This window comes from Staurois parvus, unplaced genomic scaffold (assembly GCF_062004578.1).
Source record: "Staurois parvus isolate SC_StPar_1 unplaced genomic scaffold, SC_StPar_1.0 ptg000562l, whole genome shotgun sequence".
NCBI lineage: Eukaryota > Metazoa > Chordata > Amphibia > Anura > Ranidae > Staurois > Staurois parvus.
This window is the reverse complement of record NW_028318358.1, coordinates 1,382,898-1,410,363: the sequence shown is the minus strand read 5'-3', so window position 1 is coordinate 1,410,363 and position 27,466 is coordinate 1,382,898. Positions and strand designations below refer to the sequence as shown.

General features: G+C 41.4%; 1 protein-coding gene and 1 pseudogene across 2 annotated transcripts in view; both read right to left on the bottom strand.

The window, feature by feature from the left end:
* HDAC7 (histone deacetylase 7) overlaps window positions 1-27,466 on the bottom strand; it is a 424,630-nt gene that overhangs the window by 264,080 nt on the left and 133,084 nt on the right. The gene's annotated exons all lie outside the window — the stretch shown is intronic.
* Window positions 18,412-19,465, bottom strand: LOC149450755 (one cut domain family member 2 pseudogene; annotated as a pseudogene).

Sequence of the window (27,466 nt, the reverse complement as noted above, 5' to 3'; positions counted from 1 at the left end):
AAAAAAGTAAAAACAAACAATGCCATCATCTCTATGTGTCTAATATGAATACCACGTAGTATGGGGCTAAGTCCTCCCAGTAAATGTTATTCAAAAAATGTCCATGTAAACCGTGGTGTCAAATTAATTGGCGACAGTCCTTATGAGACGCAGTGCTGTATCCCATAAATACATGTGTCTTCACCACGTGCCAGTGAAATATAAGTGGATTGCTCACTCACCAGACCTATTTGACCCAGGTTAAGGTGGTGAAAAGTGCATTTTGATAGTATATGCTGGAACGTCCACCTCTGGCTATCCTAGGGTGTTCCTCCCGTTCATCGGCATTATACGGGGCAAGCCCAGGAAGATGGTATTTAGAGTTACCAATAAACTCTACAAAGGACTGGGTGCTCTATGACAGGTTCTCCTTGCCTTATGAGGAATATTGCCAAGCTGCTCAAATAAACCAAAGAAATTTAGGTGTTCTAAGTGCAGCATTTATTAATAAAATGAATGAATAAAAAAAGCTATCCTCTCACATGTGATGGTGCCTAGTATACCGACACCAGTATGTACAGCCTGTGGAATTCTAAAATGGCCGATGCGCGTTCCAAGGCAGGCAATAGATATGCGGTTTTACCTCCCCCCAACCACATGCCTAAATATACAGTATACAGTTGGACAGGGCTGTACACATGCAAAGCATTGCATCTGATGTACATTTAACATGGCTTGCTGAGTTAAAAGGCGGTAACGCTTGTCAAATTCACCCATTTAAGTCAATGGGACCGCACCACAACCGCAAGCCAAATACTTGGCTCCTGGTTGTGGTGTGTTAGTTTCATTCAATTTGCAATTCAACACAGAAAAGAGAGAAATAAAAACAGGCATTAAGGAGACAGCAGAATCACTGATTAGCCGCCTCCTGAACAGCGATCCATCACAGTGTGAACTTAGCCTCAAAACCCAACTCCGTGAAAATAATAAAAACAAAATCATGGAGTTTGGGCTTTAAATCTTGAAGGTAAGTTTTATTAAGTGTATGCATGCTAAGTAATGTGTAAGTGGAACAATATGCCCCGATTCACACTCTGGTTTAAAATGAATAGGCTCAAATCGCACCGTACTGAATTGCATACGATTTGCACAGGAATGCAATGTACATTCCTGTGCGATTCATAGTGTGAACCTAGGCTTACAGGTATTGTCTCTGACAGAGATCACAGTACTCCCCTTACAATACCAGAAGGAAGGCACCATCTTTGTTTAGGCATCTTTGAGAATCAGCATCTGCTTCCTGGACTGAGAAGCTTAAATAAATGACGGGTCACATGTATGCGGATTGGACGTGGTTTGAACCATATCCAACCCACATGACATGTGAAATAACATTGCTTCCTATGGTGCCTGTTCATATACTGTACACTGGCAGTGCAGATTCAGTGCGGATTGCAAAAGAGTCCTGTCCGATTTCTGAGCAGTGTAGTCCAGTTCAGGTGCGGATTACAAGCTATTGACTTCTTTGGCAACTGTTTCTAAACCGCACCTGTCATCAGTTGTGAACAGGATAAAATCCTGACCTAAACCTGAGCTGCTAATCCTATCCTGAACCTGAAGTAAACCTGACATGAACCGCTGAACAACTACTGTATCAATTAGCTGTGAAACCTGAGCTTCAATCCGCACTGCACATGTGTGAATCAGCACTAAGAAGTGTACTGTTCTTGTCTATGTTCTCAAATATCTGACACAGATCAGCTCCTCACCTTGTGGCACACTTACAGTAAGTTACAATATTTGTCTAATTACTGGGAGAGAAGAAACTGAGGAAATGTCTGCAGCTCACTGATGGCGTCATCTCAACCTTAGCAAAGTGACTTGTCTGGAACTGATGATATGGAAATCATCATGGAAATTATACTCTTGTATATTGTGACATCAGGAATTTACTTATGCAGATTTGTAAAATCAATGAAAGGTCTATTTCAATAAAGAGGTATTTGTTCAGTTAGCCTGGTTACCTGTATTGCCTTGAAAAACCAAACACGTAGTGTGGAAGTAAACCCGGATTCATTTGGCTAATTAAAACAAAATGACTGCTCTATCACACCTTTTCTATCAGTCGCTGAACAAAAAAAAAATCCAATTATTTTTTCTATAGCTAATTTAGTTTTCATTGAACAGGTATTTTATCTGTGTTGGGCAGGTGCATTGTGATTTGTTGATGTTCACTGCCATTACCATAAACAGACCCTGTAACGATGGATCATAAAACGGATATGAACATTTTCAGCCAACACATATCAATACACATTTGTGCACATATACATGCACTAAAACACATATGTGCCAATGGGCCCTTTAGCTCTAAATAGATGATTATCAATCATTGTCAAGCGTTTGCTGATATAATTGCCTTATAAAATAAAATTACATACAAATAGCCCACTGATGTATATTAAATATTTGCCATGTATTACACTTTTCTACCACAGTAGTGCAGTGCACCCTATTTACACACTTCTGCATATCATTCCATGTAGATCTGATAACTATTAAAAAAAAAACATCATTGTGTGCTGGGCTTTGTGCAGAACACGCGCACAGCCAATACAATGATGGCCACAATCACATTTGATGTTAAAGCACAGTGCTAAAGAGGAAATGTGGAAACGCTTTTCTTTTTTAAGGAAAAAAATATGTGCTGCCATTGCTGAGCTCTTCTTTTGAAAATGCTAGTTGCCTGGCTGTTATGCTGGTCCTCTTGTGTTAACATCTTGAGTCATTGACCCACAGCTAGTACGCAGATAAGGTCTTTGGGATTTTTTCTAATCTTTCTGATACACTTATTCATTCTAGTCTGTGGCTCAGATGGTATGAGAGTCAGTGGTTCAGCAAAAGTGAACAACAGTGTCTACCATGTTTGTTTAAAAAAAAAAAAAAAAAAAAATACTTTTAGTTCATGTAGCCATTTCCAAATAATCAACTATGGAAAAATCAGTATCTATGAGGCTTTCCATACAAGTCTAAAACTGTTAAGACAAAAGCAGAATAGAGTCAAAAACTAGTCTGTTCCTGAAAAAGCTGCATTGTGAAATAATCTTTTTAAGCGGCGTAAAGCACTCTAAACATCCAAACACACTTACATTCTCCAAACATCTACAGCAGGTGAATATCCAAGGTCCCAGGTAATCCTAGTTGTTGATTCAACACCAGTGAATATTTGGTGAATGTCACACCAACTTCTTTCTAAAATACTCCCCAAAGTTTATGCCTGGGCAAAAAAAAACAATATATACAGTGGATATCAACAGTCTACACACCCCTGTTAAAATGTCAGGTTTCTGTGATGTAAAAAAATGAGACAAAGATAAATCATTTCAGAACTTTTTACACCTTTAATGTAACCTATAAACTGTACAACTCAGTTGAAGAACAAACTGAAATCTTTTAGGTGGAGGGAAGTAAAAATAAAAAACTAAAATAATGTGGTAGCATAAGTGTGCACACCCTCTTATAAGTGGGGATGTAGCAGTGTTCAGAATTAAGCAATCACATTCAAAATCATGTTAAATAGGAGTCAGTACATACCTGCCATCATGTAACCTCCAAAGCGGTCTGATTATGTCAGTATTTCTGTGCTCAAAGCGTACATTTTTTTGCATGGAAATATGTTTTTCTTTTTATTGTAGGCCTGTAATTTTTAGGAATAACTCACTGAAATCTGTCCGAACAAGAGTGTAGTAAACATTCCACGTATGTTAAAATTTGAAACACGAAATCATAAATTATAATTTAATAAATAATCATAAAAAATAATAATATAATAATACATTTAATTCAATAATATAATCAAACCAAAAACACTGAAATTTGAAATATAGCGCCAAGTTCACACATCACTGAGCAAAGTCGCAAAATCGTTTTCAGTGTCTGATGACGAATTTCCCCACAAATCATTATCACTCAGTTCTGCAAGTAGTTCTAATTCACTATCGCTGTTTTCTAGCTGGCCTAAAACCGCTTTTGACCTAAAGGGATGCTTTTTGGACGCCATGGACATTTCTTAGTTTCCAGGCAGAAAGAACAGTAAAAATGCAGGCAGGGCGCAGGACAAAGCACTAGGGACAATATGTATGTGAAATGCTTTGATACAGTAATGTTATACTATGTGATTTTAGTGTATTTAGTGAATGTCACTTTTTCACATTTTTAAATTTCCCGCCGTTCCGTCCCCGTACGTCCCGACGTCGCAGGGAACAGAACCCAGAAGACGGATGTCAGCATCGGCCGGAGGACATTGCCGGGGATGCTGCAGGGGGGACATCGCGGGAGTGCAGGACAAGGTAAGTGAAGAAGAGATCCCGGAGCAACGCTGCAAGGTAATCCCGAGTGTAGCTCGGGGTTACCGCTTGTGGTGCTGAAACTTTCCCTCGAGCTACACTCGGGAATATCTCCAGGGAGGTTAAAGTACCTCTGATTAACCCAAATAAAGTTCAGCTGTTCTAGTAGTTTTTTTGCTGACATTTTCTTAGTCGCATCCTACAGCAAAAGCCATGGTCCGCAGAGAGCTTCCAAAGCATCAGAGGGATCTCATTGTTAAAAGGTATCAGTCACGAGAAGGGTACAAAAGAATTTTAATCCACTGTATTCAGTAACACACCACAAAATACTTGCATATTTTTTTGATGTTTTGCCTCTTTAAATACTTTGACAGTCCAGAAAAATAGAAAAATACCTAAGTTTCTGTACTGATCTGGTGTTTCCTCTGCTGCACTTAAGTCCCAAGTGTCAGCCCTGCGTGAATTCTCTTCTGTTGGACTACAGAACACCTACACCTTTAACATTGTAACATTAATTTTGACCCTGACAAACTGACAGATATACCTAACAAGCAAACTACTGCACATCCAAAGCTGGCCATATAAGGAGCAAAATTCAAACTGGGTGGCCCTGTTTGCATTCTCTGATCCGGCATTCTTCAATTTAAAAATTGGAGGAATTGGATGTAAAATTCTCAAACAGTGACTGCATCCAACCAGTGACAGTTGCTGTTGGGTATTCTGGCAGCTGTGGGTGCTGGCTATCAGAATACAATTGCTATCAGGAGAAATGTATCCACCCATGGTGCCGTGCATCTGAACAAGAGAAATCTAACAGTTTATGACCCACTTTGCGTTTTTTTCTTGGTGGCAAATAACTTTCATTACAATGTACTCTAAGTTCCTCACTCCAGACTTGTTCCCCTCTGTGGAGAAGCCACATCTGAAAAAATTAGACTTAGTAGACAATGCCTGGGTGAACATAGAGCTATGGGAGACTCAGTATCTAATGCCAAGGTGGCCACAGAGCAATAGCAGACTTAGTAACCAAAGCTCATGTGGCTATAGAGCTATTGAAAACACAATAATCAATGCACGAGTGGCCTTAGAGCTATTGTAGACTTAGTAGTCAATGTCAGGGTGGCCATAAAGCTATGAGAAATGCTAAAAAAAATCCCTAAGTGTCCTTAACCAGTGTAATATATTACAATTTCATGTATATACAAAATCCTTTACATAAAGGTCATTCTTTCTATATTCCATTTATGTAAAGGAATTTGTATATACAGTGCTCAGCATAAATGAGTACACCCCTATTGAAAAGTAAGATTCTAATCAATATCTCAATGAACACAAGAAAAATTTCCAAAATGTTGACAAAACTGAGTTTTATAGAACATTTATTTAGCTCATTACATGAAAGTAAGGGTAATAATGTAACCTGGATTACAAAATCTTCAGTTTTACTCAAATTAGTTGATGCAAAAATGAACACACCCCACAACAAAAACTACTACAGCTAGTATTTTGTATGACCTCCATGATTTGTAAGGACAGCACAATGTCTTCTAGGCATGGAATGAGCAAGTTGGCAACATATTGCAACATCTATCTATTCTTCAACAACGACCTCTTTTACAGTAGAACCTGGATGGTGGATGGATCGTGATGTTCAACATGTCCCTTCAGATTTCCCCATAGGTGTTTAATTGGGCTCAGATCAGCAGACATACTTGACCACTGAATCACTTTCACCCTGATCTTCAGAAATGCAACAGTGGTCTTAGATGTGTGTTTTGGATCTTTGTCATGTCGGAGAAGTGCACGATGCGCAAGGGCACAAAGTGATGGTAGCATCTTCTTTTTCAATATAGAGCAGTATATCTGTGAATTCATGATGGCATCAGTGAAATGCAGCTCCCCAGCTCCCCAACACCAGCAGCACTCATTTAGCCTCACAGAAGGACACTGCCACCACCATGTTTCACTGTAGGAACCATGCATTTTTCTTTGTACTCCTCACCTTTGCGACGCCATACAGTTTTGAAGGCATCAGTTCCAAAAACATTTATCTTGGTCTCATCACTTCAGAGAACAGAGTCCCAGTGGTCTTCTTCTTTCAGTATGAGCCTTGGAAAATTCTAGGTGGCCATTTTTGTGCATGGTCTTTATGAGAGGCTTCCATCGTGGACAAAACTTATGCATGCCATTCCTCTGCAGTGTATGCCATATTGTGTCACGGGAAACAAGTTTGGCTTTCTACTCCTTTAGCTGACTGCAGTGAACTTGCATGGCGAATTTCTTCAACCCTTCTCATCAAAAGATGCTCCTGTTGAGGTGTTAACGTCCGTGGATGGCTTGTACCTCTCTGTGAGATGGTTGCAGTTCCATCTTTGTTATATTTTTGTATCACTTTTGCTAAAGCATTCTGATTGATAAGTAAAGCTTTGCTGATCTTCTTGTAGCCTTCACCTTCTTATGTAAATAAATTATTTTCTTCCTCAGGCCTTGTGACATTTCTCTTCCATGTGGTACCATTGCTGACAGCATGAAATGGGAAGGGGTTTTCTTTGGAAAGTAGCACCCTTTTATAATCAATTGTCTGCTGGACACCTGTTTAAAGAATATTTAGACTAACCTGTACCTTGAATTCTTGTTAATTAGGATTTTGTTGTCTAAAATCTAACTTTGCTCCTAAGACTTTTAATTGGTGTTCATTTTTGCAACATTGAATTAATTTGTTAAAAAAAATACTTTTTTGTTTGTGCAAATTAACAAATCTTGTTTGTAATCAATGGCCGGCATTTGTGGGAGTATTTTGTAGTATAGCATCCCATAGAAAATGTTGCTTCTGAAAGGAAAATAAAGGTTTTCTGATAAATCTGTTGGGGTGTACTCATTTATGCTGAACACTTTAAAGTACATAAAATTGTTGTATTATATTGCACTGAATTAGGAAACTTACGGATTTTTTAGCACTGAATTGAGATATACTGTATCTTGTTTTAGAGCAAATCATTTTCACTTTATACAGCTGCTGGTAGAGAACTTCTAACAACACAGGTTTTAAATAACGCTATAAGAGACTTAGTAGCCAAAGCCCATATGGCCATAGAACTATCGGAGACTTAATAGTCAAAGCTCGAGTGCCCATAGAGCTATGGAAGGCTTAGCAGCCAATGTCCTGGTGCTCATAGAGCTTTGGAAGACTTAGTAACCAATGCCCAGGTGGACATAGAGCTATGGAAGACTTAGTAACCAATGCCAGTGTGGCCAATGAACTATGAGAGATTCAGTAACCAATGTCAGGTTGACAATAGAGCTATGTGTGACTCAGTAGCCAATGCCAGGGTGGCCAAAGATCTATGGGAGGCTCAGGAGACAATGCTAGGGTGGCCATAGATCTATGGAAGGCTCAGTAGACAATGCTAGGGTGGCTATTGAGCGATGTGGGACTCAGTAGCCAATGCCAGGGTGGCTATAGAGCTATGGCAGAGTCAGTAGACAATGCCAGGGTGGCCATAGAGTGATGTGGGACTCAGTAGCCAACACCAGGGTGGCTATAGAGCTATGGGAGAGTCAGTAGCCAATGCCAGGGAAGCCATAGAGGTATGGGAGACTCGGTAGCCAATGGCAGGTTGGCCATAGAACTATGGGAGACTCAGTAGCCAATGCCAGGGTGGCCATAGAGCTATGTGGGACTCAGTAGCTAATGCCAGGGTGGCCATAGAGCTATGGGAGACACAGTAGCCAATGGCAGGGTGGCTATAGAACTATGGGAGACTCAGTAGCCAATGCCAGGGTGGCCACACAACTATGGGAGACTCAGTAGCCAATGCCAGGATAGCCATAGAGCTATGGGAGACTCAGTAGCCAATGCCAGGGTGGCCATAGAAGTATGGGAGACTCAGTTGCCAATGCCAGGGTGGCCATAGAACTATGGAAGACTCAGTAGCCAATGCCAGGGTGGCCATAGAGCTATGTGGGACTCCGTAACCAATGCCAGGGTGGCTATAGAGCTATGTGGGACTCAGTAGCCAATGACAGGGTGGCCATAGAGCTATGAGAGACACAGTAGCTAATGCCAGGGTGGCCATAGAGCTATGGGAGACTCAGTAGCCAATGCCAGGGTGGCCATAGAAGTATGGGAGACTCAGTTGCCAATGCCAGGGTGGCCATAGAACTATGGAAGACTCAGTAGCCAATGCCAGGGTGGCCATAGAGCTATGTGGGACTCAGTAGCCAATGCCAGGGTGGCTATAGAGCTATGTGGGACTCAGTAGCCAATGCCAGGGTGGCTATAGAGCTATGTGGGACTCAGTAGCCAATGACAGGGTGGCCATAGAGCTATGAGAGATTCAGTAGCCAATGCCAGGGTGGCTATAGAGCTATGGGAAACTTAGCAGCCAATGCCAGGGTGGCTAAAGTTATGGGCTCCAGATTACCTCTATTAAAATTCATGACTAGACTACCTGGACATTCTAGAGCCATAGAGAACAACCACTCATTACTGCTTCACAGTATTCAGAACAATATACACACGCTCTATCTTTAGAACACTGGCATGTGTACTGCAAGTGCAATAATTTTTTAACAAGGCAAATAAAAACTATTCCAAGCCTAGGTAAACATTTGACATATTGTTTTATAACAGTATGCAGTGTTCTTGCACAGATTTTACTGAAAAGGTAGAAGCTGAAGCATAATGTGTATGCCCGGAAACAAAACTAGGTCAGTAACAATGCTTTCATATCTAAAATGACCAGAATAGCAGAGCCAGGCCCCTCGTCACTGTCAGTGATCTGTGAGCTGTGTACATCTGGAACATATTGAGTGTACATAGAAAAAGGCTTGTTGCACAGAAAACAAACAAATGGCAAAAACAATGATCTGCTCTCCCTGCTTCTCTTCTCGGCTCTACAAGGAAGGCGCTCCTTTTGTTCTGTGATTCTGGCTGTGGTCTTGATGTTTCGTTTCACTAATTAACCACTTCACGCGGAGAAGCCGCTTATTTTTAGCCCCTAACACCTGTGTCATACAGCTTAAGGAAGTCCGGATAAGCACTGCACAGTTAGTGACTCTTTCTGGGAATCCCAATACGCACTAATTGTAAACAGGCTTTGCGTGAGCACGGCCCCGCAGCATACCCGAAATGACTCAAGCGGGGTGTCAGGCCTGAGTCAAACAGGAAACTGAAACTGAACTCTTACTTGTAGAGGGAACTAGAACAAACATATGCAGGTGGCCTATTTTAATCTCACACAAACACAGGGTAATTATTGTGCTAAAAATAAAAATGTGACATGTTGCTGTCTTGATTGTTTTTCTTCTGCTCACTTATTATGAAGGGCTTGTCATCGTGAATTCCAAAATCATCACTGTAGCTGTTTATCATTACTCACAATTTTCTGAGATGGGAAACAGACACCTTTTAGTCTCAAAATCTTGAGCAGTGGAGACATGTTCTCTGGAGCAGGGGCGGACTGACAACTCATGGGGCCCCCGGGCAATAAGGGATCGTGGGGCCCCTGTGTCCTTGCCCAAACTCAAAAAAGCCTATGAAAAAGGTACCAGGGGCATCTCATGGGGCCCCCTACTGACCCCGGGCCCTCGGGCAGTGCCCGAGTTTCAAAATGGTCAGTCCGCCCCTGCTCTGGAGTGACACATCATGCTTCAATGTGTGGCAAATCCAATGGATGTGTCTGGGTTTGGCAGTTGCTAGGAGAATGGTACTTGCCTGACCAAATTATGCCAAGTGTAAAATTTGGTGGAGGGGAAATTATGGTGTGGGGTTCTTTTTCAGGGATTGGGCTAGGCCCCTTAGTTCCAGTGAAGGGAATTCTTAAGGCGTCAGCATACCAAGACATTTTGGACAATTTCATGCTCCCAACTTTGTGGCAACAGTTTGGGGATGGCCCTTCCTGTTCCAACATGACTGCGCACCAGTGTACAAAGCAAGGTCCATAAAGACATGGATGAGCAAATATGGGGTGGAGGAACTTGACTTGCCTACACAGAGTCCTGACCTCAACCTAAAAGAACACCTTTGGGATGAATTAGAGCGGAGACTGCGAGCCAGGCCTTCTCATCCGACATCAATGTTTGACCTCACAAATGCCCTTCTGGAGGAATGGTCAAACATTCCAATAGACACACTCCTAAACCTTGTGGACAGCCTTCCCAGAAGAGTTGAAGCTGTTATAGCTGCAAAGGGTGGGCCAACTCAATTTGGAACACTACAAACTAAAACAGGGATGCCATTAAAGTTCATGTGCGTGTAAAGAAATGGGGTCCCAATACTTTTGGCAATATAGTGTATGTGATATACACTGCACATACCAGTAAGACCAGACTCTCTGTTTTGCTAAGTACTCTCTGGATATTTTTGTAAATACTCATTGATTCTGCCAGGAGAACCATTGGTTGGGCACTTCATTTGATAGGATGACAGCCCACCCCTTTCTATAGTAAAATTACTGTTGGGTTTTCACCCTTGCTGACGCTGGAGCTGTTGGCACTGGTAATAGATCAGTAAATAGCCATGTCTAACTCTGCTCACAGCTCTTTAGATTTACAGCATCTGTAGTGCTAAAGAAAATGATGTAAAAGCCCTGCTTAGTCCCACCCACACTCTCCAGCACTATCCATCAGGGTGTAGAAGACATCCAGCTTCCCTGCTGAATTTACTATAAAAAAACTAAAATTTCTTTTTAGGCATTTAACATGCCAATTTTCCTTGAAAATGCTTGTTAAAGCACAAGTAAACCTTCACCTTGTAGAAAAACCCATATAGTTTAAAATAGAAATGAAAGGTAAAACATTTGTGTGTATATATGTATAAAAAAAAATTTAAATACCTTTTCCCCTTTTTATAAGTGATCACATACCCTCTCGCTGTGTAAGAGTTTGGGGATGAGCAACAGCTGCACACTGATCTTCCCTGTGAATGGCTGTGCATGGGGGGAGGCGTAGCAGGACAAATCTGATCATTAGAGAAGAGTAGGCTGAGTTCCCAGCACTGCTAGGGAACTGACCATGCTGTGCTCTCCTGCTTAGCATGTTCAGTTTTTAATAGGAAAGCAGAGGGACTGGCAGGAACACCAGGGATTTCACACAAAGGAAACAATATAAGGAGAACAGGATACTTTTCCATACAAGTAAATGGTACAGCAGGCACATATAAGGAATATGAAATGTTGGGTTTACGTGTTCAGAAAAAAGGGTGCCTAGAAAATTACCTGTGCCAAGCACCCCTTCTATATGCAGCTTGGATCAAAACACATGCAGGCAGGCAGTTGTTAGATTTTGTGTTGTGTTCAGTACATGGGTGTCCATTGAATGTTTTTTGCCTTTGCAATATACAAGGTAGTATCAAAAAGTTTTAAGACTAGTTTTGTAACACGTCAACAGTGGGCCCCAACCTTCATAAGTCAGTGTGGCAAATGGCACCCTCCTGTGTACATAGGGAGCTGTGCAACTGCTGCTATTCTTACCATGTGCGTTACCATGTCTGCTTTTTCATCATGGACAGCAAGTTAGAACAAAGAGCATAAGTGAAATTCTGCATGAAACTGGGCAAATCTACCACAGAGAAATTTGACAATGAGTCGTTTGAGGTGTTTTGAGTGGCACACACACTTCAAGAGTGGAAGAACTTCACTGGAAGGCGACAAGAGATCAGGAAGACCTTCAATGAGCTCAACCCCCAAAAATGTTGAAGGTCAGAATAGCACCAGTTGCACAGCTCCTGATGTACACAGGACAATGTCTTTTGGCACACTGACTTATGAAGGTCGGTGCTCCCTGTGACTGTGCATGCAGCCTTGTGCTGACGTGTTACAAAACTAGTCTCGAAACATGATACTAACAAGTTGCTAAGAACAATGAGTTGGCTTTTACTCCATACTGGTGTTTGACTATAGGCCTTGCATTCATTTAGAGATTAGATTCTTTGTAATGACAATATTAACAATTGGCAATTAACATTTTTCTATACAGTAGGTCAGTACATCCATCCTAAAAGAGGAACCCCCTATGGAAGAAATTAGAGATTAGATTCTTTGTAATGGCAATATTAACAATTGGCCATTAACATTTTTATATACAGTAGGTCAATACATCCATCCTAAAATAGGAACCCCCTATGGAAGAAAGAAGAGCAAGGAAATGTGCCTCCAAAACTGGAATTGTCCCTCCAAGTTATTTGGAAATCCACATTATGTATGTGTGTACTTTTATGTACGGTATATGCATGCTATATATATGTATATACTGTGCATGTTCAATCCCCGGAGGCCACCAGACTTTTATATCAAGAAAATATATATTTATAAAAAAATGAAAGCAGTAAAGTATTGTTCTGGGAGCTGAGTGATGTGAAATCATATTAATTGCTCTAAATTCATAATTATGTGCAGTATTTATCCACTTAACATATTAAAGCGCATGTAAATCCAAACACTTTTTTTTAGTTTTAGATAGAGTTGGGAAGGGTTGGACCGTTTTGTGGAGTTATATGCTGTATATAGAATTGTCTATAATGTAATGGGTTGACACACTACTACTGTATATGCAGGAGATCACAGGATATGCTTGTCAAAACCATCTTGTTAGAGATAATTCAGTTAACTTGGGGATAACTGATATGCAATTGTCAAACTACTCCACTAAGTGCTCTACTCAACAAGAGGGCAACAACAGAACATTACAAAGATATGCCTGCAAGTTCTGAGGTTTCCTCACAAGTGAACTGCTGCTAGGAAAGGTCAAAAATAATGAAAGGCTCTAAGGAATGTAGGGCTAAAAGACACTGACAGCTGTTGATCTGGCACAGAAACAAAAGGAGACAGGAAAGGTTTACCACCCCAGGGAATGAATAGGGAAAATCGACAGACTTAGCACATTTCATAACTCCTAGATCTGAGACCATTCCAGCCCTAAATACCAGTTTATATGAGAATGTGTACAGTGGTTCCCAGCATTACTGTATGGATATTCCACTCATTACTATACAGCTGCTGAATAATAAAACAAATGGTGAACAAGTAGGAGGGGAAGAAGTTTGTTTTCCTACAGTAATCCTATACTGAAAGAACATAAAAGCTGCCCTTGGGAAGTATTTCTCTAAAAATACTACCTGCTTTGTTGCTTGGCTGTCATCCTGATCCAATGACTTTAGGACAGTCTGGGGCACTGACCCGGAAAACATACACATATCAGCTTTTTGCTCTTTGCTGATATTGAGAGTGGTTGCATGAGTGAATTTACTAAGATTTATCTCAAATTTACCCAAATAGTGAAGGAGGGTGAAAAGAAACATTAATCCAAGTAAACATCCATTTGGGCATGCCGAAAAAATATTTTGGTGGAAGGTGGGGCAAAAAATATCATATTAAAGTATATGTGAACCAACACCTAGTAAAACAATCCATTTCGTTTAAAATAGAAATGAAATCCAAAACATTTGTGTATACATTATAAATACCTTTTTTCCTTTTTGATAAGTGATCACATAATTTCTATTCTCAGCTGCATAAGGAGCTCAGAGAGCTAGTAGAGGAGAAACAGCAATGCACTGGTTTTCCCAGTGAATGGCTGTGCAGGGGGAGGGGTGTCAGCAGAAGTCTAATCAATGGAGGAGAGCAGACGGAGTTCCCAGCACTGCCAGAAAACTGACCACATTATGCACTCCAGCCTATTGTGGTCAGTTTTTAATAGGGAAGCAGGAGGACTAGCAGGAACACCAGGTATTTCACACAAAGAGAACAGGATACTTTTTCATACAAGTACATGGTACAGCAGGCACATATCAGGAATATAAAATGCTGGGTTTACATATTCTTTAAATCTACTAATCATACTACTTCTGTCTTCCTAGTTAAATCAATGTGATAAAAAAATGCAGAAACTTGCATTTGGAGCATGTACTACTGTTCTGTGTTCGATCAATTGATTATTAAACTAAAATTTTCCATCAGCTTTCTTCCATTGCTTGTCATGTGTTCCACTGGAAGCTAGTAGTTTTAATTGCTTGACTAATAATAGCCACTCTGCTCCTAGCTAATGCCTTACCCCACTACGCAAAAAAAAAGTTTGAGCTGGAGTTTAACCTCATCAATCTAATTCATTTAATTGTTTTATTATTTATGGTTCATGCTGTGTAGTATGAGTTCATAAACAAAGATGAGACTTCCCTCTTTTAAGCCTGTTGGTTAGATATTTTCAGTTTACTTGCCATTTTACTGTATGTTCAGGTCATTTTCTAGCTGTCTCCCTCATTTTAATTTGTACAGATTGTACTTTGTTTCTATGTATCCCTTTTTCTATATTCAAAATCACATCAGTGAAACGAGATTAGGGTGTCAAGTCTGACTTCTTATTATCAATGAAGAAACCATATGCCTGAAATACAGCTGACCTCATACAATGCAGCCATGCTGCCATTGGCATCCACAAATACACGTCTGAGATTATATATACTCACATAAAATTTTCTATCATGTGCATAATGATTTAGAGCATCAAGAACAATTATAGATAAACTCAAACTAGATGCAAAATACACTTGGAGACACAAGATCACAAAAAATGGCACGGTAGTTTGTAGCCAGCATCCATCCTGTGCCCTAAGCAGGGGCGGACTGACCATTTGGAAACTCGGGCACTGCCCGAGGGCCCAGGGTCAGTAGGGGGCCCCATGAGATGCCCCTGGTACCTTTTTCATAGGCAGTTTTGAGTTTGGGCAAGGACACAGGGGCCCCATGATCCACTATTGCCCGGGGGCCCCATGAGTTGTCAGTCCGCCCCTGGCCCTAAGCATAACACATGTAAGGACTCAGGGCTGTCTTAACTCATAGGCACCCATGGGCCCCAGGTGCATGGGCCCCATGATAATCTTGCATTACATATGAATTCAAATCATGCACCATTTGTTAAGAGACCTCCTGAACTACCTTATGGTGTAAATATGACATGACAAAAAATGAGATATGTTTTGAATACATCTAAACAAACTGGCCTACTCTGGCAAATGAGAAGATAAAACCAGATTATAATGCTCTGATCTGCTGTAAGCCTTGTACAGAAATATAAACATTATATAGCCAACATTAGTAGACACCCAAATATCACACCTATATGAGATTATTGGACTTCCCATTCCAAGACCATGGGCATTAATACTGAGATGATCTACAACTTCTACACCCCTTTCTGACTATCACAGCCTCCACTCTTCTAGGAAGACTTTCCACAAGATTTTGCAGCCTATTTGTGTTCATTAAGCCAGAAAGAGCATCTGTGAGGTCAGGCAGTAATGATGGATTAAAAAGCCTGGCTTGCAATCAGCATTTTAAAGGTAGAACTCTCCATAAACTAGGCTTTTCCATGATGAGTTTATTCTTCATTATGGGGATTCCATATTAGAATGTCATTCCATAATTTGGCTCTGAAATGACTGAAGTTGGCCAGAACGTGGAATTCTGGTGGGGCTGGCCATCTGACTTCTGGGCTACTGAGAGGTATCCACTAAGCAGTCTGAATGCCATTTGGTTTACCAGCAATCACATAAACCTAAAATGGCAGTATTTTGTTGAGCTGGTTATTAACAACAGTGAAAGGACTTATTTTCCCACAAAACCAGGCTACAACTAAATAAATATGATTTTTATATGGTTTCATTGTAGTTGTATTTTGGGCCTCATTAAGTTTGAACTCCAGGCAAACAGCTAAATATACAGTTGAAATACATACAGTATATGGGAACAGTTTTACCTGATAAAAGGATTTGTGTTTCTGCCCATCCAGTCCTGAGCTATGTACATCCCTACCAGACAGCAGAGTCAGCACAAGGGATGGTACTTACATTGAATGAGAAGTGTACCTTTTGCTGGTGGCTGCTTAGTTGAAATCTTCATTCCTCTGCCACCCTGCCTTCCCCATATCCGTGCAGTGGATTCTAATGATGCTGTGGCAGTTAATATGTAGCACATGCACCTGCATTCTGCTGTGGGGGTATGGGTGAGGGACAGAGGATAGAATATTTCAACTAAGAAAGCAGCCACAAGCACAAGGGAAACTTCTTATTCAATGTAAGTACCATCCCTTGTGCTGATTCTGCTGTCTGATAGGGATGTGCATAGCTCAGGACTGGCTGAGCAGAATTGCAAATCCTTTTATCAGTAAGTACCACCACTTGTGCTGATTTTACAAAGATGCCATGAAACGTAGGCTTTACCAAATACATTATAATAAACAATAAACTGTCACAGCAACAGCAATGTGGTGAGTCATCACTCTGTTTATTGTACTCTCTCCTGTCATAATTACTCATGCACGAAACTGAGAGTTTTAATTTCCCTGAAATTTCAGTGAAGATCAGGAGAATTCTGCAAAATTTCACCATTTTGATGAAATTCATGGGGTCAATGAGAAAGATGAATTGATAGTGGGTTTTAGAAGGGTTTTAAGGGTACAATGGGCTTAAAATGGCTCCTGAGTGTAATAAACGTTTTCCATCCTGGACATGTTCTTGTGCCAAAAATGGCTTCTTGTTAGCCTCATTATTTTATATTTTTTTTAAAGAAAGAAAAAAAAGGACAATAATAAAGTAAAATAAAAATATAAAGTGACAGTGCAAAAATATATATATCAAATATACACAAAAAAAATAAATGTAAAAAACACTTAGGGGCATACTTATAAAGCAGTGAATATTACATTTACCAAACATTCACTGCAGGAGAATCTTGCTGATGAATGTGTTTTAAATACCAAGAACTGATTAGCTAACCATGAATGTCAGGTGAATTTTGCCTTCACTGCTTTATAAATATGCATACCATACATACACACCCTATCCACCAAAAGAAAAAAAACAAACTTGGAAAGAAAAAGACATACATATTTCACCTAAGCAGCTAAATGAGTGAAATTGAAAGTTTCCACTCAGTCCCTGGTCAGAATGTTCCTTGACATGTGATATACATTGCAATTGTGCTGACCTTCTCTCTCCATTCTAAATGGTGATGTGTAGGAGTTACAAAAGGTTGATACCAAGTCGAGATTAGATACTCACACTAGTTACATTAACAAATAAATGTAATCATTTTTAAATAAACATATAACTGTATACACTGACACTTACTGTCAGGGGCGGACTGACAACTCATGGGGCCCCCGGGCAATAGGGGATCATGGGGCCCCTGTGTCTTTGCCCAAACTCAAAAAAGCCTATGAAAAAGGTACCAGGGGCATCTCATAGGGCCCACTACTGACCTCGGGCCCTCGGGCAGTGCCTGAGTTTCCAAATGGTCAGTCCGCCCCTGCTTACTGTACATATCTACCAAGCCTGTGCCCAGACTATGCACACTTAAATATTTACATAATCTGAACAAGCAAAAAAAAGAACTTTAAAATAACCCCCCCCCCCCTTTAAACTTTCTAGCTATGGGCATTGTGGAGAAATTAATTTTCAAATATCACAACAGGAGCACAGAAATCTGTTTTCTATGGGGAGCAGATATTGGTAAAATGCCAGTCTTTTAATGTGAACAAACTAATATGACACCAATTTAGTTCTCAACACTGCAATGCTGCTGAATGTTGCAGTGGCGTCACTAGGGTTGATGTCACCTGGTGCAGCAAAACATAGTGTCACCCCTCCGTGGGCAGGCTAGTTTCAGGCATGAAACAAGAAATAAATAGGGATATTTAGTTCACACATATTGCAATACATGCTTAAGCTGGCCAACTGCGTCAAAGTAATCACTCTATGGCCAGTCCTACTCTACTCTGCCTACGCAAATGCTACTGTGGACACAATGCTAGCATAGGGGAAAAGACACAATGGGGAGAGCTACAAGGTTCAGGTCTGACTACTGACCCAACAATACAACAAACAAGAGATACCTGTGCTCAAATCCCAACAGCTAGTGCATGCATTTATCCATCAGGTGCTAAAGGGGTGTAACCACATATTAACACTAGACATTCTGAAGGACCCTCTGCACTTTGACACAAGGATTAAGCCCTTGTCCTATTTTGATTGCTATCTACTCCTACTTCAATGATGCCATTACTGGTTCCAATGGCACACTGAGCAATTTCATCAGTGGCACCTTTGGTGGTCATCCTGAAGTCCCCTGGTGACCCCACTCACCTGGAATTCAGGCTCCTGCAGCCACTTCCTCATCCTCCTGAAAGTCACCCTGCCAGATTTCAGTTTGGGATTCCTTATAAGATCAGGGAAGGTACCATGCAACTGGTACAGCACCCTCTGGGCAAAGATAGCCTTAGGTATGCTGTACCTTTTGAGTTCAGCTGTGATTCTCTGCGCCATTTTGTTGGTGTTGATCTAATCCAAACTGTCCAGAGTTGCTCAGCTGGGACCCGGAACAGGAGGGTGGCCTGTCACAGCTGGAGGTTAACACAGGCTCATGAGATTGAGCATGGTTCGGGTGGTCAGGGTGGTGCATAACAATGAGGTTAGACATCATGGCAGACAGTGGTGTAGCCAGCCCCCTGGGCAGGTGCTGATCACCTCTTACCAGCATGGCAGTGTGGGCATAAAAGTTTGGGCTGATCATCTTGTTGTGCCCAGGTGGTCCATAGTTGAACAAGCTCTGTTGACTGTTGTGGATGGAGTCCAAGCTATTGCCTAGAGGGGTAGCTATCAAAGGGGACAAGCTCTGCCCCATTTCAGTCATGTCCTTGTAGGGCTGTACAGGTTGTTCATGGAAGGGATCTCCCTGTCATCCCTCATCAGGGTGAAACTACCACTGACACTGCCAGAGAGCCGCAGGTAGTGGTGGTGATGAGGGAACTTGTCTGACACGGTGGAGATAGAGGGCAACGGCTGGAGTTAGGATAATGTAGGTGCCACTCATGCCCATCCCAGGTGGTGAGGAGTAACAGGGCATGCTCATGTCATGGTTCAAGGGGATAGACAGCTCGGGACGGTAGTCCCCAGACCTATCCAGGATGGAAGCCATGCTGGAGACCATACCAGACCTGGAAGATAAAGAGGAAAGCGCCTGGTGAGGGCTCTGGCTGCTCATCACATCCTGCTCATAGCTGCTTCCACCAGGTGGCGTTACTAGGGTTGGTTTCCATAGTGATGAGCCAGGACACTGACCTGCCTCTGCATGCAGCAAACCAGCCATGGGGGGAGGTATGGGAGGTCCTTTTAGGCTCCTCCTCTAGCATGACAGGTGGTAAGGGATGATGCGGGTGCAGGTCTGCCTGGGCCTGATGTCACCCCTCTGGCGGGTGTCACCTGGGTGAGGTCCGCACCCCCCACACCCCCATAGCAGCACCCCTAGAATTCTACACGTTGTATAAGCAGATAATTGCACAGCTTGGCCATAGTCAGAATGTATGCAGCATTCATATTGACATTCATTTAAACATTGTCAGCTTTAGCTGAAATATGCTATGTAATTAGTCAAGTGTAAGATAAGCTGTTTTATTTTTGGCAAAAGATTGCCTCTAAGGCAAATGCTCAAACTGAACTTGCATAAATGAGAGGTTGAATTGTGTCTAGTTGAATAACACTGACATTTTTCTACTATTTACAGATCAGCTACCATGTAACTATAGCTAGTAATACTTGTTTAACTCTAGGCAATTTTCATGTCTTAAACAACCATCTGGGTTTGGTTTGCAATAATGTGTGACTTTTAAAAAATGAGCAAGGTGGTGTTTATGTTGTTAAAGAAGATAGTTCAAGGAAAAATGGGAGCAGTGTTTTATAGAAATGACAGCTTCTGCCGGAGATACACAGTCAATACAGAAATGATCTGCTTGCACAGGTATAAAAAGCATTCACAAATTAGGCTTAATGCAGTACTCCAGCCAGAAAATAACAATATAAAAATGAATATCCCTTTAATAGATAAATTAACAATGAAAAAGCTTTAAATGCATTTTTCTCTTTTAATCTCAGGATTTCCCCCACCAAACTTAAATTCTGCTACTAGATGTTCTAAGTCTGATGGCCAGCATCTTTCAACTTCACTTTGTCATCCAGAACCCAACCCATTTTCTGATTGGACAGTGAACAGGGAGGCAGCAAAGCTCATCTTTCTATGTCACTCTGCTTTCTACTCCTATCATCATGGCCTGTGTCGGTCAGCACATGAATTAATTGGCTCCTTGTACTGCTTCTTCCTCTGACACTCCAGCCCTGTTGTACAGAGACTACAGGAGGCTGATACCATGTTACAATCATGTACTTATACTGCTTACATTTAATAATATATATTTATTGTTACATTAATAATTACAGATCTGCATTAATTGATATCTTTTATATCTGCCTAGAGTTAAGATTTTAAGGGTTGTTTTGAACAATGTCAGAGTGAGCCTGTCCCAAATTTGTCCTCATTAACACTCAATGCAAGAAGCCCAGCCTCTACACCTTTAACCCTTTGTTAGGACAAAAAGTGTTCAAATATAGGTACAACTGATACTAATTGTATTGTACAGACAGGGTTAATTATGGAAAACACAGCTGCCCAGCCCCTTCATAAACAAAGAGAACTATCTAGGATTTTTCTTTGCTAGACAGTCCAGAATAGAACATCTAAGAAACATAAGCTGCAATTTTTAAATATTGTTTTTAAGATATGTGAATTGGGTCAAGTCACAAATACTGTATAAAGTAAGTATTATCCTAATTTGGCTTAAACAATTACATTAAAGTATTACTAATTACTATTGAACAGAGTGGCAAGGGTTAGAACCACTGTCAGGATAATTATTGTACAGGTGAAACTCAAAAAAATTAGAATATCGTGCAAAAGTTAATTTATTTCAGTAATGCAACTTAAAAGGTGAAACTAATATATGAGATAGACTCATTACATGCAAAGCAAGATAGTTCAAGCCGTGATTTGTCATCATTGTGATGATTATGGCTTACAGCTCATGAAAACCCCAAATCCACAATCTCAGAAAATTAGAATATTGTGAAAAGGTGCAATATTCTAGGCTCAAAGTGTCCCACTCTAATAAGCTAATTAAGCCATAACACCTGCAAAGGGTTCCTGAGCCTTTAAATGATCTCTCAGTCTGGTTCAGTAGGAATCACAATCATGGGAAAAACTGCTGACCTGACAGTTGTGCAGAAAACCATCATTGACACCCTCCATAAGGAGGGAAAGCCTCAGAAGGTAATTGCAAAAGAAGTTGGATGTTCCCAAAGTGCTGTATCAAAGCACATTAATAAAAAGTTATGTGGAAGGGAAAAGTGTGGAAGAAAAAGGTGCACAAGCAGCAGGGATGACTGCAGCCTGGAGAGGATTATCAGGAAAAGCCCATTCAAAAGTGTTGGGGACTTTCACAAGGAGTGGACTGAGGCTGGAGTCAGTGCATCAAAAGCCACCACACACAGACGGATCATGGACATGGGCTTCAGATGTCGTATTCCTCTTGTCAAGCCGATCCTGAACAACAAACAACGTCACAAGCGTCTTACCTGGGCTAAAGAAAAACAGACCTGGTCTGTTGCACAGTGGTCCAAAGTCCTCTTTTCTGATGAGAGCAACTTTTGCATCTCATTTGGAAACCAAGGGCCCAGAGTATGGAGGAAGAATGGAGAGCCACACACTGCAAGATGCTTGAAGTCCAGTGTGAAGTTTCCACAGTCTGTGTTGATTTGGGGAGCCATGTCATCTGCTGTTTTTGGTCCATTGTGCTTCATTAAGTCCAGGGTCAACGCAGCCATCTACCAGGAGATTTTGGAGCACTTCATGCTTCCTTCCGCAGACGAGTTTTATGGGGATTCTGACTTCATTTTCCAGCAGGACTTGGCACCTGCCCACACTGCCAAAAGCACCAAAACCTGGTTCAATGACCATGGGATTACTGTGCTTGATTGGCCAGCAAACTCGCCTGACCTGAACCCCATAAAGAATCTATGGGACATTGCCAAGAGAAAGATAGGAGACATGAGACTGAACAATGTAGAAGAGCTGAAGGCCGCTATTAAAGCATCCTGGTCTTCCATAACACCTCTGCAGTGCCACAGGCTGACAGCTTCCATGCCACGCCGCATTGAGGCAGTAATTGCTGCAAAAGGGGCCCAAACCAATTACTGAGTACATACAGTTGCAAGAAAAAGTATGTGAACCCCTTGGGATTACGTGGAGTTTTGCATGAATTTAGCATAAAATGTGCTCTGAACGTCATCTAAGTCACAACAATAGAAGAACACAGTCTGCTGAACATAATACTACACAAACATTAGATGTTGCCATGGCTTAATTGCACATAACATTTAAACATTCACAGTGCAGGGAGGAAAAAGTATGTGAACCTTTGGACCTAATAACTGGTTGACCCTCCTTTGGCAGCAATAACCTCAACCAAACATTTCCTGTAGTTGCAGATCAGACCTGCACAACGATCTGGAGTAATTTTGGACCACTCCTCTTCACAAAACTGTTTCAGTGTAGCAATATTCTTGGGATGTTTGGTGTGAATCGCTCTCTTAAGGTCATGCCATAGCATTTCAATCGGGTTGAGGTCAGGACTCTGACTGGGCCACTCCAGAAGGTGTATTCTGTGCTGTTGCAGCCATTGTTTTGTTGAATTACTTGTATGCTTTGGGTCATTATCCTGTTGCATCACCCATCCTCTGCGGAGCTTCAGTTGGCGGACAGATGGTCGTACGTTTTCCTGCAAAATGTCTTGATAAACTCTGGAATTCATTTTTCCATCAATGACAACAATCCGTCCGGGCCCTGAGGCAGCTGAGGTGCTGTGGAACATCCAGGTGCTCTTTTGAAAACTTCAAACGTGCTGCAATATTCTTTTTGGACAGCAATGGCTTCCTCCGTGGTGTCCTCCCATGTACTCCATTCTTGTTTAATGTTTTCCTTATTGTAGATGTGTCAACAAAAATGTTAGCATGTGCCAGAGATTTCTGTAGGTCTTTAGCTGACACTCTGGGATTCTTCTTTACCTCATGCAGCATTCTGTGCTGTGCTCTTGCAGTCATTTTTACAGGACAACCTCGCCTAGGGAGAGTAGCAACAGTGCTAAACTTTCTCCATTTGTAGACAGTCTGTCTTACCGTGGACACATGAACATCAAGGCTTTTGGAGATACTTTTGTAGCCCTTTCCAGCTTCATGCAAGTCAACAATTCTTGATCGTAGGTCTTCTGAGAGCTCTTTTCTGCGAGGCATGGTTCACATCAGACAGTGCTTCTTGAAACCAGTAAACCCAAAACAGGTGTGTGTTTTTTAAGGGCAGGACAGCTGTCAGCAACACATCCAATATCATCACACTGATTGGAGTCAAGGTTGGCTCACTCCTGGCTCCAATTAGCTCTGGGAGAAGTCATTAAGCTAGGGCCTCACATACTTTTTCCTCCCTGCACTGTGAATGTTTACATGTTATGTGCAATTAAACCATGGTAACATCTAATGTTTGTGTAGTATTATGTTAAGCAGACTGTGTTCTTCTATTGTTGTGACTTAGATGACGTTCAGAGCACATTTTATGCCCAATTCATGCAAAACTCCACGTAATCCCAATGGGTTCACATACTTTTTCTTGCAACTGTATGCATGCTTATACTTTTCAGAGGTCTGATATTGTTCTATGTACAATCCTTGTTTATTGATTGCATGTGATATTCTAATTTTCTGAGATTGTGGATTTGGGGTTTTCCTGAGCTGTAAGCCATAATCATCACAATTATGACAATTCACGGCTTGAACTATCTTGCTTTGCATGTAATGAGTCAATCTCATATATTAGTTTCACCTTTTAAGTTGCATTACTGAAATAAATTAACTTTTGCATGATATTCTAATGTTTCGAATTTCACTTGTATATGTTCCCTTTAAGGATATTCACTCCCTCTAATTGTTCTGATCCCCAATGTCACCTGAAATGAAAGTAGTGTTGGCCATACACAGCTAGAAATTAGACCGATTCCTAATGAATGGGCCAAACTTCAGGCCACGGGTGGCCCCTGTCACACCACCTGGCTCTACAAGATTGATCTGAAAATCGAAGAAAGCTGGAGTTCAGCTTTGAAATCTCTGTCAGTTTTTGTGGGGCAGCACAGTGGCTAAGTGGTTAGCACTTTCGCCTGGCAGTACTAGGGTCATTGGCTCAAATCCCAGCCACGGTACCACCTGCCTGGAGTTTGCATGTGTGCCTGCATGGGCTTTCTCCAGGTACTCCAGTTTCCTTCCACACTCCAAAGACATGATGGTAGGTTAATGGGATCCTGTCTAAATTGGCCCTAGAATGTGTATGTATGAGTGTAAGTTAGGGACCTTAGATTGTACACCCCATGAGAGTTAGGGACTGATGTGAATGTACAATATATATGTAAAAGCACTGCATAAATTGACAGCGCTATATAGGTACCATAAATTAATAAATCTGTGCCCTCTTGGGAAGAGTGAATCTCTGTAGCAGATACTAAAATAGCAATGACATTTTATACTGGGATTCTAAACCCTCACCAATCTAACCAAAACCAGTTAAAGGGCTTTGACATTAGATACACAGTTAAAGCTGAACTCCAGATAAACAGCTAAAGCTCCAGTTGCAACAAACAGATACGTGAGCTGTTATACTTGCCGAAAGGTTTATCATTCCATTCAGCTTTCAATTTTCTGATCCAACAACAACAAAGCTAGGTTAGTGGCTTCATTTTTCTGCAGGTAAGTATTTTCAGCTTGACTATAAAAGTAAAACTAAGAGGATTGGTCTGGCAGTGTGAGAGGAACCTGCATGATGTTTGGATAGGTAGTGCACCCCCTAGAGAGCTGCTGGTAGTATGGGCCTATTTCTGCCCCTTATCACACACAGCCAGGCATACAGCATTTCCAGTTGTCTCTCTCTGGCTCAAGAAGCAGTCTAAGAGTTTGTTTTTGAGTTTTTTTACTTGAACTTGAATGGGGATAATTAGCATGGGCTACTCTGGAACTGAAGAAATTGACCTTGAACAGGTAGAGGACTACCAACTTTCTGGCTGCACTTGTTCATGTTGTTACAGAAAAAAAGGATTGTACTCCTTCAGCTGCACCTGTACAACACCTGATGGTATTGCACTCCTGCTTAGTTGTACTGGCACACTTCAGGCTGTACTTCTGTTAGCAAAGGTCCCAAAGAATCTCTATGCCACCTATGGCCTGTCTTCTTCCCAAGGTCTAAATCACCGCACAGCCAGACTTTCAGCACTTGTACTCATTCAACCACAGGATCATTGGTTGCTCCCTGTTGAAATCCACCAGGCTCTTTCCTTGTAAGGGAACTAAAGACTCACTCAGCCTCTTGGACAATTTGAGCTCTCTACCACAGCTTTCTTCCCAGTGCTCTCCTGCACCATGGATCCCTGAGATGTTCTTGGTTCAGGTCCCCCCAAGCTAAGCCTAGCTGGGACCCTTGATACCTTCCACTAGTTCCTTCCCTGGCTTCTGCCCAGGAGGGCAAGGGGTCTCCTCCTGGCTGGACCCTGGAATGCTGCTTTATTCCAGCTGCTCAGGTCCAAACTATTTATGCCCCCTCCCCATCTTCTGGGCACACATCCCCAGGGATTGGTGGAAGTCCCATAAATATTCAGACTGCAGCCTCTGTCCTCTAACCTACTATGTTCTTGAAACCTCCAGAGAGTTACAGAATACAGGGGGAAATAGCAGAGCCGCAGCCTGTGAAAACCTGAGCGGCAATACCCAATCAACCCCTGATCCACTGATTATAGTGTTTCCAAACTAAATTTACCTAACAACCTTATCTAAACCCAGGAGGGTGCTTCATCTGCTTTTTCTGGTCCCCTAAAGTAAACAAGCCTTTAAAACATGCAGGGATAGTCACACTACAAGGAGAACCAAAGGGAAGCAAACAAGAAAAGTCAGGAGACATTTGGAGAAATGGCACCGCTCCAAGCCTACAGTATGTAAAAATCTCCCACCATTGGAGCTTTGGGTGCTGACCAAAGGAAGCCCAACCACATTCTAGGATCTCAATAGAAATTCAGGAATTTGCAGGCCAATGGCATCAAATCCCATCTAAATTTACTAGACCTGGACATAGCACATTGCAGCCCCGCCTTGGAATGTCCTTCTCTAACATTTAACATAATACAACCTTGATCACCGAGAAAAGTCGATAGGGTTTACATACAATAAAACATATAAAGGCCATCATTTAGACACTGGGTACACTTCAGAGCAAACACAAAAGTGGGCAATCACTGGCTTTGGTCTGGAGACACTGCGACAACTTTTTCACAGAACGCACTGCAAGCCTGAACAAGAGGTTCTAATTTTATTCATTTGTGTAATTTAAGGATACTAGGCTGATGCTGATAAACAGAGCAGCACTTCTCCCGCCCACGCAATCATTAACTGAAATTCACAGACTATTTTTAACCCTCGCACAGTGAAATGAAGAACACACTTGGAGCCTGGTGGGCGGCTTCTATCTGTTTGCCTTACGATTACCAGATTAGTTTCCGAATCAGGGCTGGCGTGGGTTAGTGTTTACATCTCAGGATCACATTGTGGCTCAGTGCCCGTGATAGTCGAGCCTCTCTGGGTGACCGAAAGCTAAAAAAACTGATCTCCCCTTTCTTAAGAAAAACAAGTCTGGGTTCTGCAATACAAACATCGTTTCCAGTATATGCAACTGTGGGAGAGTCCCTCAAGTTTCAGATACATCAAAGAGATGACATAATGAGCAATCTCATGAAAGTCTGCAAAAGCTGAATTGTGCTAAAAATATAATAGCTACATATTAGGATTGTGAACAATAATCTATATTTAGACACATATAGATCACATCCCCACATCTAACCCAAAACCAATTAATTACATTTGTAGTGTTTTTATGGCTGTGTTAGACAATAGATTCCAAATTTAAAAGACAAATTGTTCTTAAATTAGAGGATTAGACAATACTCTAGATTTATGCATATTTACCCTTTTGTGAAATTAAACTTTAACAAAAAATAAAAAAAAAATAAATATAAATGCTTCACTAATTATCCTATTTATATGAAACTGGAATACATGCTACCTAACACAATGATTAAGGGCTTGTGCCAACGAGCAATCGCAGCACACTTTCAGTGCATTCCATAAGTTCTAAGTTCCATATAAATTCTTCAAAGGTTCATTTGACCTTCTTAGCTGCTTC